Source organism: Phaethon aethereus, assembly GCF_964289735.1.
Source record: "Phaethon aethereus genome assembly, chromosome: 2".
Lineage (NCBI taxonomy): Eukaryota > Metazoa > Chordata > Aves > Phaethontiformes > Phaethontidae > Phaethon > Phaethon aethereus.
Window position 1 is genome coordinate 15,588,472 of NC_138582.1, and position 6,000 is coordinate 15,594,471.

Sequence of the window (6,000 nt, forward strand, 5' to 3'; positions counted from 1 at the left end):
ACCTGATGCAGTGCTGAACAGTGTCCTACCCTGGGAAAATATTTCCTTTTTCATTTTCATAAATATTTATGTAATTCCTTCTGGGAAACATGTCATCTTCAGAAAACTGAACATGCTGCTCCTTGACACAAATTTAACTGTTTGTTTACACATGAGAGATTATGGGCATGTACCCAGCCTCAGATTTTTACATTCTTATCTCAGGCATTTCTGTCTTTTAGAGTTCTCCTTGACTCCCTTCCTAGATATCACATCGTGTCTTGAGGCACAGAGCTTAGTTCTGGCTCTGGAATTTGAACATCCCTGAAGCTCTTTGGAGAGCTGTTATTTTGGACTGCAGAAACAGGGCCCGAATGTAATGTTCTGCCTGGAGTCATACCTGTCCTGCCCAGCTATGTCCTTCCCATCTTGGTCTGAGGCTGCTCTCTGGAAAAAAAATAAATCATGTAAGCAATTAAACAGAGGATTGCATGGCTAATGAAAGTATTTATATTTAGAAACAGACCTAAACACACTGCTGTGAACTGAAATAGAACTGGCATGCAGTCTTTCAAGTTTGCTTTCTAAGTTTATAGTAGAGATTAGCAGCCAAGTTGTGCACGAGTTGCCCCGAGAGAACAGGCAAACTGCCTGCCATGACAAACCTAAAAAGGTTGATCCTGCTCTCTTTAACATTTTTTAAGAGAACAGAAAAGTCACTGACCTTGAAGCACAGACTGACAGAGCCTGGTACAAAGCCTTGTATTAGTGCAAAGCTGAGCTTTGCTTGCCAACATGCTCATAACCCTTCCATGAAGTGGTGAAGTGTGTGGGGTGCTCCAGAGAAAGCCATGTGATGGGTGGGAGACATAGTCAAAAGAGATAGCAGACGCTAAGCTTGTGCCCAGGATGAAACATGCACATGAGTAAGTGGTACCTAGGTAATGTGCTGCCCTGTGGATTTTATATGAAACCTGTTTATTGTGCAGAGCAATGACAAAACTTCAAAGTACAAGCTCTATCAGTCCTACAGGATCTTAGTCTTCTGGTCCTAGCATTTGGCTGCTTTGCCTTGCATTACCTGCTTGACCTTCTGGTTGGACATGCATATTTATAGATTGTGTAGATTTATAATTACTTAGTTTCTCCTTTTTTTGGTTTTCTTTAGTTCAAACTTTGCTGCACAGTTTCTAAACCGCGCCAGAGCCAAACAGCTTTTGGCACTTTCTGCAGCACTTTGCAAAAGAAACCCCAACAAACCAGGAGGCAGCTACCTGCCCTGGAAGATTTATGAGCTCATCCAGCAAAAAGGGAAGTCAAGGGTGTGAGGAAGTTAGGGGGAAACACAATGAACAAGGAAGGATCCACAGGAAACCAGAGGAAGCTTGAAGACCTCCCTCCTAGCCCATAGGTATGTGATAATATGTGCATAGTCTAAAAAAGGCATTCCAGACCTTTCTTTTTTTTCGAACACCATCAGCGCTGACAGTGTCTGCTCACTGCTTCAAAGGGGCTGAGCTGCTGCTCTCAGAGCTCCCGGCCTTAGTCACTGCCTGGACCCTGGTACCAAATGTGTTTCAAGACATCTTCCCTGCTCAGTGAACTCTATCTTACCTCTTGAGTTGCTTCCCTGGTGTTTGGGGATGCACAGTGTTGTGTAATGCATCTCGAAATGTTGGTTTCATGCCTGCGTGGGTGTCTTTCTGGCAAGAAAAAGAAAGTTTTGAACCTCATTCTCCCACCTTCCTAGTTTTTGTCTGCCAGACTGTTTTCTAGGGGAGAGAGGGTGATGGTGGTGGTGTATTTTCTGCTTGACAGCCTAACAAAACCAAAGGAAAAAACCCTTTACTCGGTCCATATTCAGAAGGCTGTTTTGGTTTTTTTCTTTTTAACTTGCTAATGAATTAGACTTTTTACAACTTCAAGTTTTGTGTAATGAAGAAAGATGAAAAAATTAAGATATTCTTCTACTCAATTCCTGTTACTCTTAGTACCTCTGGAGCTTTTGCCCTATGATTTGGGAACTGGAAGGCTGGATTCCAGTCCCCACTTCATATGCATGTCTCTAAATTGTGGATACTTGCTTAGATATACAATGTGGTGTCATTATGGCTGGGTTTTAGTTTAATAGTAGTTTAACATATAAAGTACAGCAGTAGCACAGACTGCATAAAAGAACTGCTGTGACTTCTACCATTTGGAGTAATTCACATCACTTGGAACTACTGCTGAGCCACCCCTGGCAAGGAAAAAAATGAGCTGCAGGGTTTATAAAAAGATTTCTGAATAGTAATTACTTCGCTGTTGATGTGAACTGTTGGGAACCACTGAGTTTTCAGCATTTTTCCTCAAGGCAGGATTCCCCCAAGCTTCAAGTTTTTGTTTGTCTCACCCCCACATAGAAGTGGCACCTGCCTGGGTGCTTTGCTTTTTAATCTGCCTGCTCTCTGGCTGCAGCAATATAAGTATAGATATAGAAGAAAGGGTCATAAATCAGCACAGTATTTCTCATCACCAAAAGTTGGTGCGTGGTTTTGTTTAATGTGTGGGCTTTTATGACAGCGTTCAAGAGAATTTATGAGTTTAGAAGTAACATTAAATCAGTTCCAAGGACAGCATCGGACTATGTCCAACACTGTCAGTAAAACATTATGTAGCATTGTCATTTCTCCAAGGGCTTTGGAGAGTCCAACCTCATTATGGGATTCACAGTCACTTTCAGTCTAAAGGACAGGAAATTGCCACAATCTGCTAGGTTTGTGCAGTTTGGTCAGAGCAGCATGTGCTGGGAGGAAACAGCAGATCCTGGCAGGTTTTTGTCCTGTGCTGTGGTAGAGAGGTCTTACCCCTTGGGCCATAACCAGACAGAAGCAATTAAGAACAAACCTGAACTTGTAAGCAGCTGGGTTAATGGCAAGACATCACCTCTAATATTAACTGGTCCTTGGCTTTATAGCACAGAGGAGATTTGCCATGCAAAACATCCAGAGTGCTGCATCACAGATCAGATGTTTTCCTCCCAAAGACCAATGACCTAATCAAAAGAATAAGGACTATGCAAAGGGCAGACAGAGCTTGAATGCACAACCCATCATTAAGAAATCTCCAGTTGCTCTTCTCCTTCCTCTCCTCCCTCTTCTTTTCTTGCGGAATATATGTCCTGATCTCTTGGTGACAAGAATGACTTCACACAGTGGAGGAGGCTGTTTGGCTGATCTCGGAGGTGATTCCAGATTCATGCTGTTGACACGGTCCATTAACTGTTGAATCTGTGCAGAGGTTCCAGCCATGCTATTGCATCCGCATCCCTAGGCTTGGATTCGTGCCGTTCTTGCCCGCAGTCAGTGTGTGCGCATGATCGCTCGGCTGCCCACCGTAGTACCCATGTGGTAGGATGGCGCGGTGCCTGCTCACAGAGTTGGGAAGACAATTTCACAAGGGTACAGAGGAGCACTGGAAGTGGATTTAGACTGGCATCCTGCTCAATGCTGCCTATGCCAGTTCCTCAGCTGGAACTGGCCTCTTTTCGATAACTTTTTTTGCTTTAAATTTTTAGACTTGATCGATCTGGAAGTGAATTACTGCCTGTTAGCATTAGGAAGAGAGTCACAGATAGCATGTGTTTTCCTTTAAGGATGGTCTGTGGTGGGGAATGAGTCAGTAATTGCGAGTTTTCCCTGTGTGCAGATACCAGTGTGTCCTCAGTGCCGACTCCCTCAGATGTGATGACCGTACCCACCGTCATGCTATGCCATACGGACAGGCACGTTCAGCGAGTGTTTCTCCATGCTGTGGTCAGGAGGGTGATGGAGGCACAAACTGAATGCTGAGCTGCCCTTTTCCAAGGAGGCAAAAGGCAAGAGCTGAGATTTATTGACTAGAGCCCCTAAACATCATGGCAAACGTGATGGCTTTATACCTCCAAAGATCTGCATCAACCAGCACTTAATAAATAGTAACAGGGACACGCAGTAACAGAGCTAGGAAACAAAGGAATCGAGCAGTCCTAAAAAGAAAACAGGGATGAGAAAATGAGAAGTTATGGTTTATCTGTTATTCTAATTACATGGGATTAGAACCAGACTAGAAACATCTGCTGCTTTGATTTTGCTGCTCCTGGGATTCCTCAGCCCTTTCCTCCTTCGTGTGAGCAGGATCTGGTCTGAAGAAATCCATAAAGCTGTATTCATCACTTAGGTTTTCTGTTTGTGCTGATTTAAAGATTTGGCCGTTTTGATTTTCTTTGGATTAGCTGAGCTCAAGGGAAGTCTCCAAAGGAATGTGCCATTGGTTTTCTGTTGGTGGTTTTTTATGTGATGCAATGCATTAAAACTTTCATGCAGGCAGTCATTAATTGTCAAAACCAAAAATACCCCTAAACTCCTGTCTGCAATTATCCATACTGTGCTATATTTGGGACACATTATGGTTTCTATCATTAAGAAGGCCTCCTTGTAATGTCCCATCATGGATAAAACATAGCCACAAAAATGATGCATATGGACAAAATATAAAGTGAAATTATGGGTTTCTATACTGAAATGGAACTACTGATGATGCATATGCCAGACACGAGTGACACACAGAACTGTTAGTAAACAGAGGGAAAACTATAAATATGCTTAAAACGAGACAGCACGCATTGTTTCAAGTGACAAACTTTGTAGTAAAAGAAAGAAAAAAGATCACAAATCTAGACAGACAGCACTGCTAAAAGTTATATAGCTGCATGATTCATTCCCCAAAGAAATCAATGTCAGGATGACATTTTTCTTCAGGCAGTACTGGCAACTGCTCGTAATTTGGGTAAACTTTCTCTGCCCTATAAAAACAAACCATCAAACCAAAAGGTAACCACTGTAACAGCTACCCTCAACCAAAAAAAAATAGTATTTTAAACAGAGCACAACATAAAACTGCATGAGTCAATCTACCGTAAACTTTCGGCAAATAGGATGTGTCATAGAGATCAGCTTTGGTGTTTCCAAAGAGCATAGGCTTATACAGCAGGCTTTTTAGAAACAGACTTCACTCCAAATAGTAATTCCCTACTTTCAATAAACCCTGACTGGCTGCAACTAGTTATTTCTCCTGATACAGACAGCCAAAATAACTGACTCGTAAACAAAAGCCTATGGAGCTAGATTAATTACAGGGATTACATATAGTATTCAGAGCTTTTAAAACCAGAAGGGTTCATTACCATGATCCCAGCTGGCCTCCTACGTAACATAAGCCTTGGAATTTCACTGAACAATTCCTGCTCACAGCTGCTGGTGGTGATGGGAAGATGCATCATCTTTATTTAACTACTTCGAATGAAAACACAACTACCCTGTTCCAGTGGCTAGTTACCCTCATTTTGTAACCTGTTGGATCTTCTGCAATGCGTATTTAGTAAAGTATATTTAATATGTGTGCCTGTCTAAATAAACAATTGCATTTGAAGTATTTATAACTTTCAATCGATTCTAGGCCTAAACACCAACTAGTTCTACATCCAACATCCTAAAAGCCAATTTATGACATGGTATATCAGAGTTAGAGAGTATCTTTCAACCTGAAGTGTTACACTTCCTACCAGTGAAATTTTTCAGCACACAGCAACACATGTTTCTTGGTTTGCTTTCCATTAAATAAGAGTCCTGAGGCCCACTGTTTTAGCTTGTTGCAGCATATAGTGCTCTTGACAAACTCCACAGCTATTTAACTTGGAGACTTTAGTCTTACCACTGTCTTTCATGTAGGAAGGTGGTTGAGATGTTGCTTGGCTGTCCTTAGTGACCTTGATTGTTCTCATTTGATGCTCCTTAATGTCCCTCTTGGGAAAAAAACTGAGTTCAGATATTTGCAACAAAACCTCTACATTTTGCCTGAATGACCTTTTAGATGAGACAGCCAGTTTGCCTGATAAAGCAGAGTCATCTTTCCATTATGCATGGGAAGACAATTTGGTCTGCAGATCAACCAGTGCGGTGGTTGCAGAGAGAGCTAAGATGATCCCATGTGAGTCAATTTAGG